The sequence below is a fragment of the Dasypus novemcinctus genome, chromosome 23, assembly GCF_030445035.2.
Source record: "Dasypus novemcinctus isolate mDasNov1 chromosome 23, mDasNov1.1.hap2, whole genome shotgun sequence".
NCBI classification, from domain to species: Eukaryota; Metazoa; Chordata; class Mammalia; order Cingulata; family Dasypodidae; genus Dasypus; species Dasypus novemcinctus.
Genome location: NC_080695.1, coordinates 49494757 through 49516867, shown reverse-complemented (window position 1 = coordinate 49516867; position 22111 = coordinate 49494757). Strand labels below are relative to the sequence as shown.

At 36.8% G+C, this 22111-nt stretch overlaps 1 long non-coding RNA gene across 1 annotated transcript; it reads right to left on the bottom strand.

Moving 5' to 3' along the window:
• Window positions 1-241: 241 nt before the first annotated feature.
• LOC131275691 (uncharacterized) lies at window positions 242-21889 on the bottom strand. Its single transcript, XR_009183142.2, has 4 exons — window positions 21755-21889; window positions 21278-21317; window positions 10122-10216; window positions 242-352 (listed from the first exon to the last, which is right to left on the bottom strand). It is a non-coding gene; the product is annotated as an uncharacterized lncRNA (long non-coding RNA).
• Between the last annotated feature and the right edge of the window lie 222 nt (window positions 21890-22111).

Sequence of the window (22111 nt, the reverse complement as noted above, 5' to 3'; positions counted from 1 at the left end):
TTTACATGCGAACAATACAAAATTTTAGTAGTTGTTTTATATAAGCACTCCATTCATTGACTTTCCAATTTTCTCATTAATATTTTATTAAAATGAATATGTCATCAAGACAGGTTTTCTAAGATCCAATTACATGCAAATCTTAAACATGGTTTTAGAATAATATTATTTCCATGTACAATAAGATCATGAATTTATTTTTCTCCTTTAAGAAAATTCCTCAATATAACAAAGTTGGCAGCAGAAATGGTTGATCATACTTTTGTATTCCAGATGAAAACCAGCAGTGGCCACCCTAATATCTGATTGGAATTTTAAGTAGAGTCAGTTGGAAGTGCTGGGACAGTGTTTCCTATAAGAAATAAGGTAGATTTAACTTTAACCAAAGCATTCACTTTTTCAAGTATTAAATTTGTGAGGATATTTTTAGGCTTATAAATCTCCATAGTTTGTCTCATCTAATGTAAGTATTGGCATTTAGCATTATATATTGGGTCTTTCTACTGTTGACTGTACAACAAAAATTTAGACTTCGTCTTCTCTACCCTGCTCAAGCAGAAGACATGACTAGCTTTATATCATGTCAGTGAATGAACACAAAAAATCTTATTATATTTTAATGATGCATTTGGTTTTCTACATTGCTTTTTTAACATGTAATATTCTACCTTTTTTTTTTTTTTACTTGACATGTACAAAGAGGGAATAAAATCTAAGCCTCCAAGTCTAATGGGGATGAGGGAGCAGTCAGTCTGAGGAGATGTGGATCCAATGGATTATTTTTAAGATGTTGCTTTTGATTATGTATCTCTGTTCTATTCTCTGTGTGACTCATACTGAATCATGTTCCCCCTGAAATCTTTGAATGACTTCAACTAAGAATGTGTGAAAAGGGAAATAAAGGTTTATTTTTATATAATGCTCTTTTTACTTAAAGTGTCCTAGCCTGTGTCACAGCAACCCAGAAAGGGAATTACAGATGCCAAGGACAAGGGGGAGAAAGAAACTCTGACACTGGAAGATGCTGAGGTAAAGAAAAGTGTTCAAGTCAGTTTAAAACATTTTGGCTCAATGTATTGTCCTGTGGGAAAATACTAAACAAGTTTAAATAATTTATTTCCTAAAGCACATATGTTTGATATTCTACTATATTAAATCTATTCCCTAGGCAAGAACTGTGTACATAGTAGTTGTCAAGGAAATATCCATTCTATAAAACTCACCACCGTACAGGCAAATTATTAGAGGAAGGTACCATGAAGATAACTCCAATGTATGAGAAAATAATATTTATGTAGTAAAACAAAGAAATAATTTGATTATTAAAAACAGATAAACATTAATGAAAAGATAAGATACTCTATAATTTTCCTCGTCTACTTAAGCAATCCTGCTGTCACAATATCAGCCAGTAGCTTTAAATAAAGAGCTCCATGCAAGGACTCCAGTTTTCTCTTGATTATCTTAAGGCTTCTTAAACTGGATGTGTCCAAACCTGGATCATAACCTGCCTCTGGATGACCTCCCTTGTTCAATGTCTCAGTCAACAACACTATCCATCTCCAGCCACACCCTAGCACTGGAAAGTTCCTTCCTCTCCATCGCACCATACTGCTTGCAGTCAGGCCATCAGGCCCTTAGTAGCCTGCTGCCTAAATCCCTCCGCCTTTCACTCACCCCATCTTTCCATCTTCACAACTAGCTGGTTCAAGCCACCAATTCTTTTAACCAGGATAAGGGTGATAATTTTCTAACATGTTTACTGAACCCAATCCAATTCGTTCTCTGTTTGGCAGTTAGAAAGCTCCTTTTAAAATAAACATATGATTATGTCATATAAAATTCTCACAGATTCCCCATTATTGTAGGATGACTTTCAAATTCCTTAATTTGGCCTACAGAGCCTCTTTAATTTTCACAATTCATTTCTCCTGTCACATGGCATTCCCTAAATATAGGCCTAGAATGCTTTTTGACCTCATCTCTAGTCCATTTCCCCTTTCTTATTCTTACTTGTACAGAAGAATCCACTTTTTCCCTAACTAAGCCATTCACTATTAACTCAACTACCATGGCTTTACAACCCATGTAGTTCTATTAGACATCTCTCCAAATACACTAATTACTTTTTTTTCATTTTAAAAACATTTATTGAAGTATATCATTCATACATAAACAATCAGTGTTTAGTAAATGTTGTGACCTTACAAAACAAGCATGCACATCATCATACAGGGCTCCACACATCACCCTACCACCAATGTCTTACATCGCTGTGAAACATTTGTAACAAATTATGAAATGGCATCCTCAAAATATTACTACCAACTACAGTCAGTATCTTATCTTACATTTAGTGTATTTTCCCCCCAACCTATTCTCTTTTTGTTTGTTTGTAAACCATATAATTTATCTAAAGTGCACAATCAATGGCATTCAGTATAATCACCAAGTTGTGAATTGATCATGTCAATCAATATAGACCATTTTTGTACTCCAAAAAAAAAAGAACGACAACACCGGAAAACAAACCACTATCATTCCCATAAGTTAGCACTTTTAATTACAAATCCTATAATGTGCTTTCACCATTTCTATTCATTTCCAAACATTTCCAAACAACTTTTTATCAATTTTGCACAGACAAAATCTCAGCATTCCATTCTCTAACCATATTCTATTCTCTGGTGACTTACATGCAAGCTATTAACTCTAGGAGTTTGCTCATTCTATTTAGTTCATAATAGCAAAATCATACAATATTTGTTCTTTTGTGTCTGGATTGATTCACTCAACAAAATGTCCTCCAGGTTCATCCATACTGTCATATGCTTCATGATTTCTTTTCTTCTTACAGCTGAATAATATTCCACTGTGTACATATACCACATTTTGTTTATCCATTTGTCTGTTGATGGACACATGGGTTTTTTCTATCTTTGGCAATTGTGAGTAATGGCACTATGAACATTGGTGTGCAGACGTCTGTTCATGTCATTGCTCTCAGTTCTTCCGGGTATCTACCAAGTAGTGGTATTGCCAGGCCACCTGATAGATCTACATCTAACTCCCTTAGGAACTGCTAAACAGACTTCCACAGTGGCTGTTTTGACTCAGTACAAAGTCCTGATTGGGACTGAGCTCCAAAAATATCAGCTTCTTTAAATGCTTTAGAAAGATGAACAGACCAATGTTGCCACACCAAATATGAGACGGCTAAAGTTTCAGTCATCTATTCCTTACTTCTACTGCCATCATGCTAGCCTAAGCCACCTTCATCTCTTACCAACACTAATGAAATCGCCATCAATTTAACTTCAAAATCCCTATTTGCCATTCTATATATTCCTCCTCCTGCGTGCAAAACAAGCTTTTGACAAATGCATATTATTTGTTAATTTTATTCATAAACACGTGATATGCGCTATTTCTTTTAAATATTTGCTTTCTTTTCTCTCCTTTCACTTTTTTAATATTTATTTTTTTTAATTTTAAAGCAGTTGCATTGAAATATATTCACATACCATATGCTCTATTGGAAGTATAATCAATTGCTTTTAGTATAGTCGCAATATTTTGCATTCATCACTACAAATAATTTTATAACAATTTCATTACCCTATGGACTATTTCTTTTATTTAAACTCTAAAGTAATTTCAATATGCCCTGTGGGCCATTCTACAGAGTTGGGGGACATTTCATCTCTAGCATTACTGAGGAGTCCTTCCCTGCCCCAGGATATTAAATAGTCTGAACACTGGGTCCCCTGCTTTCGATTCCCCATATCCTCATTCTCCAAGCTCACATTACCCCTTGAATTCTAGGGCTTCCAATACTCTCTTGCACACTTTTACAGAATACACTTTGCCAGTTAAGGCCCTGACCCTAGAATCTAGCCTTTCTAAGTACTTCCTGCTGCCATTTTCATTCTGAGGTACTACCACCTCCTTGTGGTGCTGCAAGGATATTGTGATGACTTAAGTTATGGGCTGATGGCTGGGCCAAGGGAAGGTCACTAACTTTCAATCTTGGCAGTCATTTTAACCTGTTGAACTTCGAGCCTTCACCACCATCCTCTCAGCTTCTTCAACAGTGAGCTTAGGCTTTTAAGTGTCCAAAGCTAGGAGGAGATTTTACCTTAGAATATGGACACCTGCTGCTTTTAGTCTAAGCCAAATGTTAATGAAGATCTGGCTCTCTTCCTGGAATGAGGTAGAGAAAAATAACAGTCGAGAGAGACACAAACAATTTCACAATAATATATCCTGTCACAAATGCAAATGAGTTTTTTTTTTAATTCCATTCTGAAAATACCTCAAGGACTTCTTGTTGAACTAACACCAAAAAATCTTTCATTGGGTTTAAAAGTTTCATCTACATTTCGGACATATAAACGCAACTAGTAATTTTGGCATTTTTGACCAATGAATCTCAAACCATTATCAGCATGTATAGTAGGAACAGAGAAAAGGAGAGAAAGATATCTATCATTCACTCCTTACAGATCATATGTGAGCCTGTGTGCATTACACACATGCATGGAAAGGGGCTCTTAGAAATCGTATTCCCGACTGAGATTTAGGGTTTGTGCCGCAATCCATTTACTCACATCCAAAGTGGGTTGACTTCCAGGAGTCTTTCCATTCCTGCATCGTTAGTGCACAGTTCACTGTAGGGGCACTAAAAATGCGTGTGAAATGTTTTCAATTGTTACTCCTTTGCTTTATGACCCTGGTAAATATATCTTCTAATTGAACAGTTTGGGGGGAGAAGCTGTAAGTTTCTCCCTGCTGGTGAGCAGAAATATACAGAGAGAATACTGCTAAAAGCTACATAGTAACTCACAGATATACATGGGGAAATGCAGTGAGTGGGGGAGCCCAGGCCTTTTTCCCAAAGAAGCAATCTTCCTGAGTAAAACCCTCTCCTCTGCCAGAAGCAAACTGCTGGCTGCCAAGTTTAAAAATAGAGCCCACTGTGTGGCCACGAATCCCAAGGACTTAGAGTGAGACTTGTGCAGGCCAGGGAAAGAAGCAAGGAAGTGAGTGAGAACTGGACTGTGCCTGTGGTTGGACCAGCTCTAACCCATTCTCATACCAAAAAAAGAGACATCTATTTAAAACAAAAGTTATTTATCTATTTATGATGTTTGCTGCCCTTTTGTCCTTTCACTAGGTATTATTTTTATATTTTGGCTGATATTTGTAGAAAATACAATATTACTATAGCTCTAACTAATTTAACCAAAAAAGTTTCTATTGTAGCATATACTTTTTGCCTGGCTTTCCTATGATTTGTATTAGTTTGTGACTTTTCCCACCACATTACTCTAGTATTTTAATTAACTGTAAATCCTTGTAAGAAATGCTGTCCTTCCTTGCTTTCCAACTATGGATGTCCTGTTACCGAGATGAGAATCAGCTCGGTTCTCACCTACTCATAGAAACCACTGTTGGCCACCCGTGTCTGTAGTGGGATATATTTTCTCTGTATGGAAAGATACGGCTTTTCACTTCTCATACAATGCTTTATGCTTGGTTCATTTTTTTTTTTCAAGTATAGCCTTTTTTAGAGATGAGACCCTCCTTATCTTTTTTTTAACAGCCCACAACCCCCAGGACAGTAATTCCCACATGTAGGTATTCAATACACATGCATTGGTTGTTCGACTTTATTGTTTGTTCATTTTCCTTGGCTGCATTACTGTGGAAGGGCTCTGGATAGGGAATCAGAAAACCTATTTCTAGTCCTGGCACTGATGCATATTTGCTCTGTCACCTTGACTAGGTCACTGAAAAAACTGTACTATGTTCCAACTTCGATAATGATAATTACTATCTTATAGGGATATGCAAGTCATAAATGAATTGTGTATATGAAAGTGCTTTGTAAAGTATCATGCTCCCTCTACTGTTATTATTAATTGCAACAAGAAAATTTGTAAGCAGTCCTGTCTGTTCTTCTATTACGACATATAATCATTTTCTACTCTATGAAAATTCTGGATCTTGATGCATCAGGTGGTATAAAAGATATGCAGGTATCTGGGGAGGGCTAAGAGGATTCTGTGTACCTGGGCACCCAGACCACAGCTGGAGAGAGGGCATGCCCTGCTCCACCCCTCTAATTGGATTTTCACTTTGGGCTCTTGTCTGAGTGGACTGTAAGAAAGCGCTTATTTCTGCTATATGAAATACAATTGATTTTTTTTTTTAAATTGCCAGAAGCAGAATCATTTTATCATGTTGTTTTACTGTGACCTAGATAGACAAGTAACTAAGAAAATGGAGAAATTTTATTATAATCCTTACAAATTCTAACTTCAGCACACTAATATTTACTTCCCCTTAATATTGATTGTCAGCTACAAATTATGAATTTTGCTCTATTTTTTGCATTTATAATTTAAAGCCTGCTTATTTCCTGATTTGAAATGGCTTACAAAACCTAGATATGTATGGCTTATATATGTACACACGCACACACATTATATATTTATTTAGTTCAATATCTATAAATATTAAAACCATGAGTTTACCCAAATGTCTCTAATTCAAATACAACACTGTTTCATTCTATCCTTCCTGTTTGCCATTTTTTCTAATGCTCTTCTCAGACAGGTAGAAACCTGATTCATGTTAACCTCAGTATTTTTCTTTATGTTCTCAGTTCCCAAGTGTGTACATCACTGGCATTTCCTCAGCCCACAGCCCTACCTAGCCACCACCATGCCAAACCGCATTCTTGTTCGGTTCCTTAATGTGCCAAACACCTCCATATATATATATGGAAAGTGCAAGTCAGTCAATATGAAACCTTAAGGTTCTCATGAAAAAATGTCTAGAAAATGTAAGAGCACATTACATAAAAATGAGTAACCTAAATAAAAATTTGAGTATGGACAAGCACAAAAAAAATGGCATGGTTCCTTTTGTCTGGAGCATTTGTTCTCCCTTGTATTTTTCAGGCTATGTTGTACTTATCTATTAAGATACTTTAAATTTTCCCAGGCAGCCTATTTTTTTCTCCAAAATCTAGGAATCATACTTCTTTTGCCCTCCTGTAACACCCAATTGCTTCCTCTAATGGTTGCTTAACCTATCACACCTCATTCTCATTGCTATGATTAAGTTAAATGTGAGGTCTACTTGTAAATTTTAAATAATGTTGTTTTAAATGACAAACACCTGATAATTTAATCCCAACAATAAATAGGGTGCTTGATTTATGTAGCAGGCACTTTTTAAACATGCATGTTAACCTGAACTGGTGAAATATTTTATCTTACCTGGTAAGGGAAAATAAGAAATAGCCCTTGAGATCAAGCCTGAAGAATTATAATAATTGTAATGGGCTGTTGGAAAGGCATGTGCCAAAAGAAATAAATAGTGTAAGGCAGACAAATATAGATTGTATGTGGCAGACTCTAAAAATTAGACTGATATTTTATTGCACAAAACTTTATATGTCCATGTAAAAATATGAATTTATTTGCTGGCAACTAGAAACAAATCATGGAAAGCTATGAAAGAGGTCAGTGATAAAATGAAAGTTGTGGCAGATGTTGGTAATGTCTTAACCCACTGTAAAAGTTTGATATAGTTATGTATTCCAAAAATAGATACTGGATTATGTTTGTAAACTGGTGTTTACCTGAGCATGATTAAATTATGATTAAGGCTTTGATTGGGCCACATCAGTAGGGTGATGATAAAAGGTATGACGCAACAGAGTTGGAGGCATTTTGCTATTGGAGTTTTGATTTGGAGTTTGATGCTGGAGTTTTGAGCTGGAGCCCCAGGAAATAAGCACACAGAGGAAAGAGAAGCAAGGCCCAGAAGAGAGGACATGAACCAGAAGAAGAACACAGGAATAGAGATGGCTCCTTAGACATGGTAGAAACCCTGGGGAGAGAGACAGAAGCATCTGCCTGACAGTGTACAGCTGACCTTGTGAAGGCAAAGCCTAGAGAGCCTCATTGTCTACAGCTGAACTTGTAGAGAAAACAGAGGACCCAGAGAGAGTCAAGACCTGGGAAGAGAGGAACCCAGGAAGTCCTAATCCAGAGAGATGTTGCCAGCCATATTGCTCCAACACATGGAAATAGATTTTGTGAGGGAATTAACTTATGCTTTATGGCCTGGTACCTGTAAGCCCCTACCCCAAATAAATACCCTTTATTAAAGCCAGCAGGCTTCTGGTATTTTGCATCAGCACCTCTTTTTACTGACTAATACACCCACTACCAGTTTTCTTTTTCTTATTTGTTAAGGAAGAGTAGAATAAAGATGCTGTTTAAGGAATGAATGTATTTGGTTTAAAAAAAACAACAACAAAACAAGCCTTCCTTTGTAGTCTGGATGACCAAACAGTAGTTCAATGAGATATTAATATATTTATAAACTTAAATATATTTATAATGAGCAACTTGGGGGACCTTTTTGAAAAGCTATTACTTACCAGATAAAATAAGCTCTCTAGATTCAGATTTCTTATTATGTCAAAAAATTAACTTTCATGTGCTTAAATCACTCTTTTATTATATGATCCCTAACTCAGGCAGTTGTATTCAGGCTCTGTGTTTAGACACACTTGATTAAAATCCCAGTTATACATTTCCTATCTGTGTACTTGTATTAGTCAGCCAAAGGGGTACTGATGCAAAATACCAGAAATTGGTTGGTTTTTATAAAGAGTATTTATTTGGTGTGGGAACTTACAGACACCAGGCCATAAAGGATAAGGTACTTCCCTCACCAAGGTCTATTTGGAGGAAGGTGGTTGCCAAAATCTGTGAGCATTCAGGCTTCCTGGGTTCCCAATTCTTGGGGCTGGCTTTTCTCTGGGTTCAAGTTTCCTTCCTTCCTGAGCCTGGATTCTCCTTCCTTTGTGAGATTACTTCCCAGAGCTCCAGTTTATGTCTTCAACATCAAACTCCAACATCAAAACTTCAACATCAGAAACCCTCAACTCTATTCTTTGCCATGCCTTTTATCTGTGAGTCTCCACCCACCAAGGGGTGGAGATTGGGTGGGCACTCAATGCCCTAATCATATCTCAATCATATCCAGGTACAGATCAGATTATTAGCATAATCCAATATTTCTTTTTGGAATTCATCAATTATATCAAACTGCTTCATTACCCTTGGAAAATTCTAAAATATCTAAAGTTTTGTTCCTCAGTTGTAAAAAACAACAACAAAATTTATCTCACAGTTAGGAAAAAATAGATAATGCATGTAAACAGGCAAGCCTGGCACAATAACTGCAGAAAATGACAAGTATTGGGATGATAATGATGATGATGAGACCAATGGTAACTACTCTGACTGGGAAGACTGATGTGTTAATGCTACAGAGAATGGAAGAGGCAGTGACAAATGTCTAGAGGCAAGATAACCTAATAAAATGAAAGAAAAGGTAAAAGGATCTGAATAAAGTTTAGGGGCAGTGGGAAGGGAATGAATGGCATGACTGAAGGGAAGATTTTGAAAGAAGAATCGTTATTACAAAGATATATTTGTGAGAGCTGGAGGTGGACCAAAGAATGAGACAGGACTTAATTGCAGTTCACTACAACTTCAGGTCTGACTACTAGGTATGAGTAGGTAGGGCAGTGCCTGATGTAAAAGGTGGAGATTTCTGCAATTCTTATATAACAAAGAGCTGCAAATTTTAGGCATAAACAGCCTGTTTTCCTGATAGCTTGAAACTGCAGAGTGTAATTTCCACAGATTACTTACCTTTACATCATCTGTTTTGAAGAACTGAGAACTGTGATCTGATCTCTGCCTTACCCCCACCTCACACTCCTACTTCTCTTTCCCCCATCCCAGGACCAGTCCAAGGCCTGTGACCTATAAAGGCTCTGTTAGCCTCAGGAAGGTGGAGTGGGCAATCACACTACAATTGAAGCTTCTGCTCTCAGCGAACACAGCTTTCTTTTTTCTCACCTGGTTTCTTAGTGGTCTTAGATTTGCAACCCTAGAGAAAATTATGGATATAGGAGAGTTTGTAGGAAAATTCTACATTGAGCATTTTGCTGTTTATTGTTTATTGTTTTATCAGTGTGTGCAGATCTTGAGACACAAGCAAAGAAAAGGGCAACTGTGTCTTACCTGAAAAACTTCCCAGTCGAGATGCAGTCATGTCACCACCATCATAGATCTTGAGAGCCCCAATTCTGTTCCATGGCAAAGCTGGTCACCTCAATCTAAACAACAATATTAAGCTAATTTTGACTTTCAGTTGAAGGTAATTAATCTAACCATATGGGATGTCTCATGAAATTAAAAGCACAAATATAAGAAAAAGGACAAACTCAAACAAAATTATCCAAGTAAAGGGCATCCAAAAACGTTCACAAATGGCAGTGTTGATATTCTTTTTACCCAACATGTTTATTATTTTCATTCCAAATAGAGAGACATGATTTGAAACACTATGCAGAAATAGTATGGATATTATAGTCTATATATTTAAAACAGCCAATACAAAAAGAAATGGAAGGAGAAAAAAAAAAAGAAAGAAGCCCCTGGATGCTGACTTAGCTCTGTTTATTAGACTCTGGGCTTCTGGACTTACCTGAATCCCTGGTCCTTCTGTAACTGTGATTTTCTGTATACAGTTTCAGTTGTTACCATATGGTTCAGGATAACCAGGGGATAGGATTGTACCTCTCCACTAAGTGAAATTGACACTACAGGGGACTGAAAGTCAAAGCCATATTTAATAAAAATAAAATACAATGAAGCACAATATTAATTTGTGTCTGGTTTATTTTGGAGTGTGATCAGACTTTAAGAGAAATTTTACATGTTCTAGAAACTTTAATTGACATTTTTTTGCCAAGGTAACATTTAGCCTGTTCTTTTTAAAATTGGCAATACTATTGATTATTTACTATGATGCAAATAAATTATACATCCTGAGTCTAGAAATAAATTTTTTCAGGTTATCAAAGAAGGCAGTATACACAGCAATGCCATCTCTGAAACGAATTCTTTTTAGAATAATTTATCTACTACAATTTAAGAAATTTTGTAGAGCATTATCTTCTATATGTAGGCATGCAACTCCAAATAATATTCATGGGATTTTTATGAGCAAATCCAGAGAAGAGGAGTGGAAAATGTACAAATGAATCTGAGCGTTAATCATGACTGCATTAGAGGATCTTATTCAAAATGAAGCAAATAAACTATAATTTAAAATGCCATTGTTATTCAGTCTGCATTAACCTATCGCTTTTCAAACATTCATCAGCATAAATGTATTAAAGGAACATTACACAAGTAATATAGCAAATCAACATTATAATGATTTTCCACAAAATCTAATTATGTTGAAAATTCATGGCTTTAGCATTGATGGCATTCTTAATAAATATTGAGAAGGAAAACATGTTTCATGCTTGTTAATCTGATGAGCTATTTTTTGAAACAATATTTTAAAGGTTGGCTGCTATCAGTTTTTTCTGATAAAATATTCTTTCAATAGGTCACAAACATTATCAATTCCATTTGTGTGGCCCTGTAAACAAGATATAGTCATTGAAAGCAGCTCTGTGAAACTGTTCCTCAGGTCTGATTTACATATTTATGCAAGTTCTCACACTTTCCCAGACATGGTTACCTACACAGCTTGGTATTGTGTCATTCCACTGAGTTAAAGCCTTTGGCACAGACTGACAGTGGACAGCCATGGAGCCTTGTAGCAGGTTTCCTGGGTTGTATTCAGATTGAATGATCGAACCAGTGGAAAATTCAGAACCGATACTACTTCCGTATCTGGGCCCTGGGACAGAGCTGCACAGGGAATCACTGCTGCAAGGAATAGCTAAAGGCAAAGCATGTACAACAATGTATCTTCCTGAAGAAGCCAAATATTTTCTAGAAAAGAGATTTAAAATGAGTTCAGTGAGTTTGTGTTGATATAAAATTAACAGCTTCTTTAAAATCCCTGTAAGGAATGATTTTTGGAGCACTTTCACATTTATATTTTATCCTCATATCAATTTCAATGACCACCTGAAGAGTCTCATTTTTAAACAAAGAAACCAGGGCATAAGTAGAATCTCCGCCTTTAGAAGACTGATTGATAAACAGTTACAGTTAATTGAGCGCCAGTATTATCCTGCTAGTGATAACGAGAGGTGAGAACTTTATACTCAAAGACCACACAGACTAGTGAGAAAATCCAATCAATGAATGCATTTGTGATAAAAAAATAAATGTTCTATGGGAAAACAGAGAATTAACCCATTCTGCATGGAAAAACTTGGAAAAGAATATCAGGGAGAGCTAGTTTGGATCCCACTACTGGGGTATAAAAAAAAGCCTACCATCTCCTTCCCTGGGTCTACTCATTGGACCAGCAATTGTCCACGGAAGAGCATGGGGGCTGAGAGCGTGGTTGTGTGGGGCTGGAATGGAGGGAAGACAGGATATTTCCACAGCTGACCATTCTAACATTAGTGAGATTGTGTGTATTTAAAAACGCATGTTTAACAGTACGGTTGTATGTCTTCCAAGTGGGAAAAAAAAGCAAGTAGGGAAGTTTAATAAAATATTCCAGCTGGTGAGGACACCATTCTGCCTAAAGGTTGACAGAAAAAAGGAGGTTCTGACATCTGTCAGCTGGTAGCTGCCTGGCACCAAGAACTAGGCTGTGATGCTCTCCTGTTGAAAGTAAAGTCTCACAGAACATCCATATCAGATGGCATCAATCTGAGACCACTTTGTATTCCCATCTGATCACAAAAAATATCAAGAATACTATGTAGGTGGCAGACTTGGCCCAGTGGTTAGGGCATCCGTCAACCACATGGGAGGTCCACAGTTCAAACCCGGGCCTCCTTGACCTGTGTGGAGCTGGCCCATGCGCAGTGCTGATGTGCGCAAGGAGTGCCATGCCATGCAGGGGTGTCCCCCATGTAGGGGAGCCCCATGCGCAAGGAGTGTACCCCATAAGGAGAGCCACCCAGCGCGAAAGAAAGTGCAGCCTGCCCAGGAATGGTGCCACACACACGGAGAGCTACACAACAAGATGACGCAACAGATTCCGGTGCCACTGACAACAACAGAAGCGGACAAAGATGACACAGCAAATAGACACAGAAAACAGACAACCAGGGTGGGAGGGGCGAGGGGAGAGAAATAAATAAATCTTTAAAAATAAATGAATAAAATAAAATAAAAAGAATACTATGCAAAGCACAAGAAAGACCAAAAATCCCCATTTGCTTGTTAACCTGAGTCATAGTTGGTTCATTACTAATTTAGAGCTTTAGCCTCATTCCATTCCTTCCATCTCCTAGATAAAATCTAAGATGTTCAATAATACAATTACCCCCTGACCACACCAATCCAGAGGAAACCAAACTGCCTTGAATCCTTCCCAAAATCAGTTAACAGAAGCCCAAATCCTATAACAAGCCTCTTCTGACACTCTCTAACTAAGATATTCCCAGGTCCCCATGGTGTGTGGTCTTTCTTTTGTAGTGAGCACTAAACCCAAATTTGTTTGATTATGAACTTGGGACGTTTGCCATGACAGGTCATTCTCAATGCAATACAGAGAGTGAGATATCTACTTTGGGACTACATCAGAACTTATCAGCTATAAGAAAATTTTATGTCTATGACAAGGGGCAGAGCTAAAGTTTGAGAAATACTTCCATTGGCAAACAGGTCTGAAAAGAGATCCCCAAATTTTGCACTCTAATCTGCATATTTTGGTTTTGTTGTCTAAAGTTAAACATCAATATGTCTTTATCTTTAAAATAATACTATCTCTAGGATACCATTACGCTGTCCTTGTGTTTCTTTCTTCAAAAATACAGCCATGTATTTTTGTGTTCATGTCCTCATTTTCTTTAAAAAGAATGTTTCTGTTTTCAAACTACTTTTCCTAACCCACTGGCATCATTTTTGAATTGAAACTGAACAATAACCAGCACCATTCGTATTACTGTTGCTAAGGCAATTCCATAAGAATAGAAATCAAAAGAGTATTTTGATTAAACTTTGTTTCAATTGAGTATGCAAATATTTTATCAAAGGGCAAAAGTTAATAAATTTATATACCATCTTATAGCTATAGTTGAAATAATGATGTATCAGAATTTGTCTTTTCTATAACTAAAGCTAGAATATAAAATAATTATAATATTCCACTGCAGTGAAACATTGTTTAAAACTATATTTTCCATGTTTTTATTTATGAGTATTTTGTTACAGTTGAATAGTTCTATGAGAGAAAGAAAATTATTTCCCATAGAGACTTCCACAGTCAATTCTCAAGATTTTCTACAAAAAACAAAACAAAACAAACAAACAGAAATATCTCTAATGGTCACTTCTCTACTTAGGCTAAACTACTTGGAAAGTACCGGCTATTTGAGTTTCAAACTTGTCTAAGTGGCTTCCAACATAGAGTTATACATTTGTACACTCCCAGGATATTATTGTCATGCTAGCTGCCTGAAAACAAGGAGTAATAGGGTATCTAGGGTGATTTGGACACATGTCACTATTAAAACTGTCCTTGTGAATTTCATACTTGCCTATTTCAAGGAAAATAACAATAAATACTCTTTCATTCCCGATATCCTTTGGGTCAAAATCTCCAACATCTGGTGCCCAACATGGGGCCCGAAGAAGTTAGCAAGTCTTCCAAATCAGTATTGGGAACCGCAGAAAAGACTTCGTTGAGGGTCGTGTGATGTCCAAAGCAGAGTGACTCGAGTCTTCTTTTAAGATCAACCTCTTGTTTGCCATGTTGGGACTTCATCCAGCTTCATACTGGATGCCAGATCCATCTTCCTCCAGTCGAGATAGAGTAGCAAGGGCATTCTGCACCTTGGTAGTCAGGGTCTGCAAGCCCCTAACCAGTAAGAAGTAGTTACAGAAGAAAGATCATCTTCCTTCAGCACCCCTTTAAGATTAAAAGTGTAGATATTTCTGAGGGGGAAATGAAGCAGGCTAATAAGATAGGGATTTAATAGATGGATCTGGAACCTGGCAGAGTCCACGTGGACATGTGGAACTCCCAAGATGACTGCTGGAAGAACCCCACCTCCAGGATTCTGCTACCTAGAACAAAGACTTCTTCATGGGAACAAGAAAAGCTCGGATGTTCTCTAGGAACTTTATCATTAGGTCCTCACTAAGGATTGAAGGGTGGGATAATGTAAGAAAGAAATCTTATTCTGGAAGAAAATAAGGCTCACCTGATTGTGGAGAAGAAAAAAAAAATATTCTCAATGTTGCAAGAGGGGGTGCACAAACAGAAATCATGGCTGGCTCCCGGAACAAAGAAGAATGATACAATTTATACCCCTATGCCTAGCAACAAGCCCTTCCTCTGTTTCTCCATAGATTGGATACTTCAGAGTTTACAACCTATCCAAGAAGATCTAACTTTCCCATGCAGAAGTTTGTGATTAACCACTTCCCCCATCACATTCCAACCATTTCAGTTTTTACCTGCTCCCCTTTGCCAAATAAGGAATGGAATTTAGTGCTGAATTGGTATTGACTAGCTCTTTCTTGGACATCTTTTTTATTGCCTACAGGACTAGCTTCAGCTGGTTTCCTTTGTCCCTGTTTAACCCAAGAGTGGGAGACTGAGGCAGTAGGCTGCCAGATTACATTAATTAATATTTTCTTCCATTATGTTAAAACTGAATCTTCATTTCTTACAGATAATCAGTTCAAACAGCAAACAGCAGGAACACCCTCCCCTTCCATTGGCAGAGGGGTAGAATAATTAACAGTTTAAAAGCCAGGCACAAACCAGAGCCCAGGCTCTCTTGCCCTGCTCTTTTGTCTGTATCTGTCCTGCCCTCTGTGTACCACTGTTGACATTTTCCCTTTGCCTTGTGGCCACACAAGTAATCCTGGGGACTTATAATCAATAATGGGGAATTGTAGCTTATAAATTAGCTCTTTTCATCCCTTTTCACCCCCTTCCTCCCTACCTGGGACCCCTGCTCTGCTATCTTCTGTTATTTTCTCTCATTTCTCTTCTCTCCCTACCTGAATAAATTACCAGTCTAACTAAAACAAAACAAAACAAAACAAAAAAAAACCCAATAAATAAATAACACCTGAATTTGCATGAAATAATAGGTTTTTTTAAGAGGAAAAGTAAAAACCAATTTTAAGTTTCTGAGACACAAGAGGAAGACTGTAGCTTTGAGACATCAACACTGGAGGTAACTTCTCAGAAAAAAAATTAAACAATGTTCAGTAACATTTTCCTCTCAGTCAATCCTCTATTTTTGCCCTTAACCTGGACAGCATCAATTTCAGGCAGCATCAGAGGGAAATTCTACTTCCTGTAGTAATTATTCTCTATCTTTTCATAAATGTTTCACACCACTGAGAAGCAAATTGAAATCAACTCAGTGGAAAAGTGAAGAGGGAATAAGGTCAGCCCAGAATAGAGGGTGATAAAATGATTGACTTTTCAGGCCAAATTATCACATTGGTCAGAGAAGGAAGGTGTTCTCTGGGACTTTTCTAGTGCTGCAGGAAGGCAGTCTGTGGATGTGTGCACGTCTCTCAGGAGAGGAGACAAGAGAAGTAATGTGGTAGATTTATTAACCGCCTTACACTGCCACAAATATTCTGAACAACAGCTGTGGATACACAATTCTAATACAGCACTTCCTGTAGAGTAGATGTAGTGAAAAGAAGAAGAAAATACATCTGAATACAGGTAAGAATAATTGCAATACCTAAGTGAGGTGGTCTTCCCTGCTTCATTTAATGATGAAGGATATTTTGTGTTTCTTAAACTCGTTCTCCACGGGAGGTTGTAAAATCTGATTCAATAAGACATTACTAGTCAACAGAATCAAACATCCATCACTGAGTTATGAGCAAAATTTCATGTCCAGTCTTCTTTGTAAAGTAGCATGCATTTTGAAAGCTCTTAACAGAAAAAGTGAATTTCTTTAAAGTAGAAATGAAGCAACTAAACCTCATGATATATGCCATCTAAAAGCTGATGAAGTCTTGGTGAAATAGCAACAAAAACATGTATTTGCAGTCCCAGGAAAGACTTAAAGCAGGGGAAATCTTAGGGTAAATTCTTATTGTCCATACTTAGAAAAAACATTTCCATGTTTCTAATTCTGCTTCTTTTAAAGGATTCCTTTCCATTGCCTTTATTAACATTAATGCCAAGGAGAGTGAGTCTTAACAATAGAAAATTCCTGAAATAGGAATATCATGAATGAGTTAGTCTGGGAAAATATCCTTGGGAAGGCTCAGAAGCAACATGCTGTTTCAGGTGAGGATGGAGAGAATTGAGAAGAGTTGGTCGCCCAGCAAGCATGCCTTAGAAAGACAGAGACAAAGCCAATTGACATTTCTAAGCTGTGAACTGTGGGAAAACATGATATGAAACAATGGCTTCCTTTAGGCCTTGAAATGGTCAGTAAAATCTTCAAGGTTTATTAATTTTAGTGTGAATGAATTATTTTGAGAAAACTCAAAGTATTGGCTTCTACATCAAAACAAATATCTAAAACAGACTGTGTGTGGAAACAGACAGGCATAAATATAAGGCAAAATAATAGGATTTTGATGAGACATTGTCAGCCACCAAGTTTAACCTAGACACATTCAAACAGTTGCCATAGTTGGGGTGAGGGAAGGAGAATATTGGTGATTTTTAACTATCCTTCCATAACTTACCATGTGCTTTGAGTAAGCAGGAAAGGAAACCATCTCAGATGAACTCTGTTGCCACATATATCACCACGCCAGGTTGATTCTCAGTTTAAAAGACATGTATTTATGGCAGAAAAGAAAAATTGCTACAAATGCAATGTACTTGCTTTCTAGAATAGAGTCAAAAGTCCATTTCAGTACCGGAAGAAACATTGACTATGGTGGACTTACCAAGAAATGGTAACTGGGTCTCCTATATGCCGATTTTCTAAGGCATTTATATAAGCAATTTAGAATCTGTGCGATTTCTTACTTTCTCATTGATCTTAGAATACATTGACTAGATGCAATTCCACTACTTGTTTTCTTTGGAATGGCAAAGATAATTAAAACTCTACAACAGTATCTAGTGATTTCAGGTTCTTCAAGTATTGGGCAGACAATGAAAGGGCTAGAGGGCTTACAAAGTGGAGTGAGTTTTCCTCAGGAGCTGCATAACAGGGCCAAGGAAAACTTCCTACTTGATGTCTAAAGGGAAATCTAAAAAGCTGTTTGAAAATGTTGACAATATAATAGCAAGAATTGTGAGATAAAAGTGCCTAGATAGAACTTTTTAGGAGTATTGCTTCAATAACTTGTTGAGTTTCCTTTTACTGTTTTTTTTTAAATTTGAAATAAAGTTTGAATTAAAAAATGTATTCCTCCATTCTGTCTTCAGGGATGTTTATGTATGAAAACTGTTATACTGATTCAGAACTAGAATGACAGAATAACTCACATTTCATAAGGAAGAAAATTAGACTTTTTTCAGCAAAGAATCAAACCATAGCTTTGTTTTTATGTACTATTTGCCTTTCACCAAGCTGAGGCCCAAGGCTGCTGATTCAGAACTGGATGAAGTTGGGCTAGCGTGATTGAGACCTGAGTCGCAAGTTACAGAAGGTGCCAAGTTGTCACTGAACTATATTGGTAACATAAGGCCATTTCCCCAGTCTCCACACCACTCTTTCCATAATAAGGGCATGTGACTCCTGTAGGCTTCGTCCCCTTCAGAGTGGAAAGTATCCCATGTGTAGTCTTTACCCAGCGTCCAGAAAATGAACAAACAAGACTCCCCACTGGTGGAAAGCATTCTATTAGGAAGTCATCCCATGTTAACTCACTTTTTACTACTTAGTAAAAAAGGGGGAGAAAGAAACAGCAAAGTATGAGCTATTAAAGTACTACATTAGAAAGCCTCTATACTTCCCATTTCTTCAAAAGTTCCCAGACAGGGTAATATCATGAATGGTTCCCCAGGTGTAGAACCAGATGTCATAGAGAAGTAGGGGACAGAGGGCTTGAGAATCTGACCTTTCTAGACCTGGAGTCATGTATAAATTTTTTCACGTGCAACACTTATTTTTCACAGAAGACACTAACAGCTCATCATGCTGGAACTAACTGTTAACAAGAGTTAGACATCCCACAACAACAGAATTCATAAGCCCCTGTGCAATTTTAAGCATGGATAATGTGAAAAAATCCGGCTGTAAGCAGTATATGAAAGCACTGTTCAGAAAAATTTTCATGAAAGAATTCAAAGAATTTCAAGTCTTCACTATAACTACTACCTGTCAGGAAGCAATGTTCAATTTAACTTTTCATTTGTATTGAAAAATCTTCCCAGTTGCTGTTGAGAGATTTATAAATTGCATTCACGGGAAACGGACTTGGCCCAGTGGTTAGGGCGTCCGTCTACCACATGGGAGGTCCGCGGTTCAAACCCCGGGCCTCCTTGACACGTGTGGAGCTGGCCCATGTGCAGTGCTGATGCGCGCAAGGAGTGCCATGCCACCCAGGGGTGTCCCCCGCATAGGAGAGCCCCAGGCACAAGGAGTGCGCACCGTAAGGAGAGCCGCCCAGTGCAAAAGAAAGTGCAGCCTACCCAGGAATGGTGCCACACACACAGAGAGCTGACACAACAAGATGACGCAACAAAAAGAAACAGATTCCTGTGCTGCTGACAGCAACAGAAGCGGACAAAGAAGAAGACAGAGCAAATAGACACAGAGAACAGACAACCGGGGTAGGGGGGAAGGGGAGAGAAATAAATAAATAAATAAATCTTAAAAATAAAATAAAATAAAATAAATTGCATTCACAATTTTAGTTGTTTAGCTCCAAAGGATTTGGCTTAGATAAAAGACATCAATTTTTGTATAACCTCAGTGGTAGAAACAAGTCAAGAAACAGAGTGACACTGGACTGTTATCTGATTTCGGGAATGTTGGAGTCATTATACTTTCTAAAATACAAGTAAAATATATTATTTTAATGTGATCTCTTTTTCCTTTCTACTTTTCTTTATTATATACATGGTAGTGACAATATATTGCCTTAAAAGAGGAAACATAATTTTTTAAAGTATGCCTTTTGAAGATAACATTTGAGGATAGAATAGACTTTGGGTCATTTGTATTAGATATTTTATCTGATTACCAGATGCTTTTCCAATCTCTACCTGAAATCGAAAGAAGCACCTTTTGAAGGAGAAATGCCTTTAACAATACCAATGTACTTAAACTAAGTGATCCGATCTTTTTTTCTTTTTATGTGTCACATAGCCTTACTTTGATCTGTGAGTCTGCTCTTGGCAAAGAACTATAGATTTCATCTGAAAAAAATTAGGAACCCTAAGAGGTGGATCTGTTAAACTGTCCTCTCTCCAAAGACAGTCCACTTTTTAATACTGGTGTGATTATTTACATTTTAACCAAAAGTGCCATTTAGAATAATGAAACTGATTTTAATTCAGTATCATCATGAGTCACTATTTAATTTGGATTAAAGACATTTTTCACCTTACTCACATGTTCAAACATTTCTCACTCTCTTCATTATTCTTTAAGTCATCTCATTGCCAAACACTGAAGAGTTTTAATAATGATATATTTTGAATGGATTTTGCAAGTGAGATTATCAGGAATTATTTATAAATGATATGAATGATTATATTCTCCACAATTTTATGAAGAAACATAATGCTTTCAAGAATGTTCCCTGGAGAAGGTTTACTAAATAGAAAATAGCCTCTGCTTTCGACAAAAATATATTCAAACACATCCAGTAACATCTCTAGCTTCAAATTAGAGGCCTACTTAAATTAAGTATTATTTCTTATTTTTTAACACAGTGTTTACCTCAGAAGATGGCAATGTCTTTCAAATCTCAACCTGTGTACCCATTACAAGTCATATTCAAAACCATACTCTGGGCTTCTGAAAATTTATGAAGAGTTTCTACGGTACTTTTTTTTAGTTTGTCTAACAAATATACAAGATAAAGTCAAAATAAACTTCCTTGCTTTCCAGAAAATGATCTTTGAGCAATCTCAAACATTTTGAATAAACTCCAAATCCAACAATAAGTATAAAGGTGTGTAGAAGTGCCAAAGGCTAATAGATCACAAACAGAGTAAATGGGTATTTAGTTAGGGTGATAGAAGTATGTTACTTGTTTTTGTTAAATTGCCTTGATGAAATTTTAATTGTATTTTCACTAAAATGATTATAAGGGAGTAGGTGTGGCTCAAGGGGTTGAGTGCTCACCTCACACGGAGGAGGTTCCAGGTTCAGCTTCTGATGCCTCCTAAAAACAAAAGAACAAAACAACAAGTAAAGGAAAAACCAACTCAGGGGAGCCAATGTGGCTCAGTGGCTGAGTGCTGGCTGCCAAATGCAAGGTCCCAGGTCCAATCTCTGGCCTTGATACCAAAAAAAAAAAAAAAAACTGCTGAAACCTAAAACAGCCACAAACTATATTATGAACGTTATTTAATTAGATCAAATAATATAATTGGAATCATTTTGAAAATGTGAAATACTGCACAAAGGTAATTTGATCAATACCTGTTTCCTTATAGTGCCAGGTAAATGGGATATTATTGTCTTTGTAATAGAAATATAATATTTAAATGTCGGAGAACTATTCAATATTTTATTAAATAATTTTTATTACAAATATATAAACACCTTAAATTCCCTAAATACCATAAAAATGCAACGCAGATGATTCTAGTACTTTACCTGGAAGTAGTGGTGTGTGCTATATTATGAAAAGGCCAAAGTAAAATGCAGAAACAAAATGGAATCCCCTGGCTTATTCATCATTTTCTGCACTGAATCTGATCAGAATTTGATTTGACGTAGCCAAAGACAATGTTTCTCCTGGAAATAAAAACAGAGATGATACATGGAATCCAGAAAACATGCAGAACTTTGGTATCAGCCAATATTTTGAAACATAATTGTCAATTTGCAATTTAAAAATTAATATTTGAACTTTTAAAAAGTTCTCTTTGGGGTTTAGGACCCAAAAGGATAATTTCCATAAAGTTTTTAAAACTCTGTTCTTGCTTATAACTTCTATGAAAATACTATTTT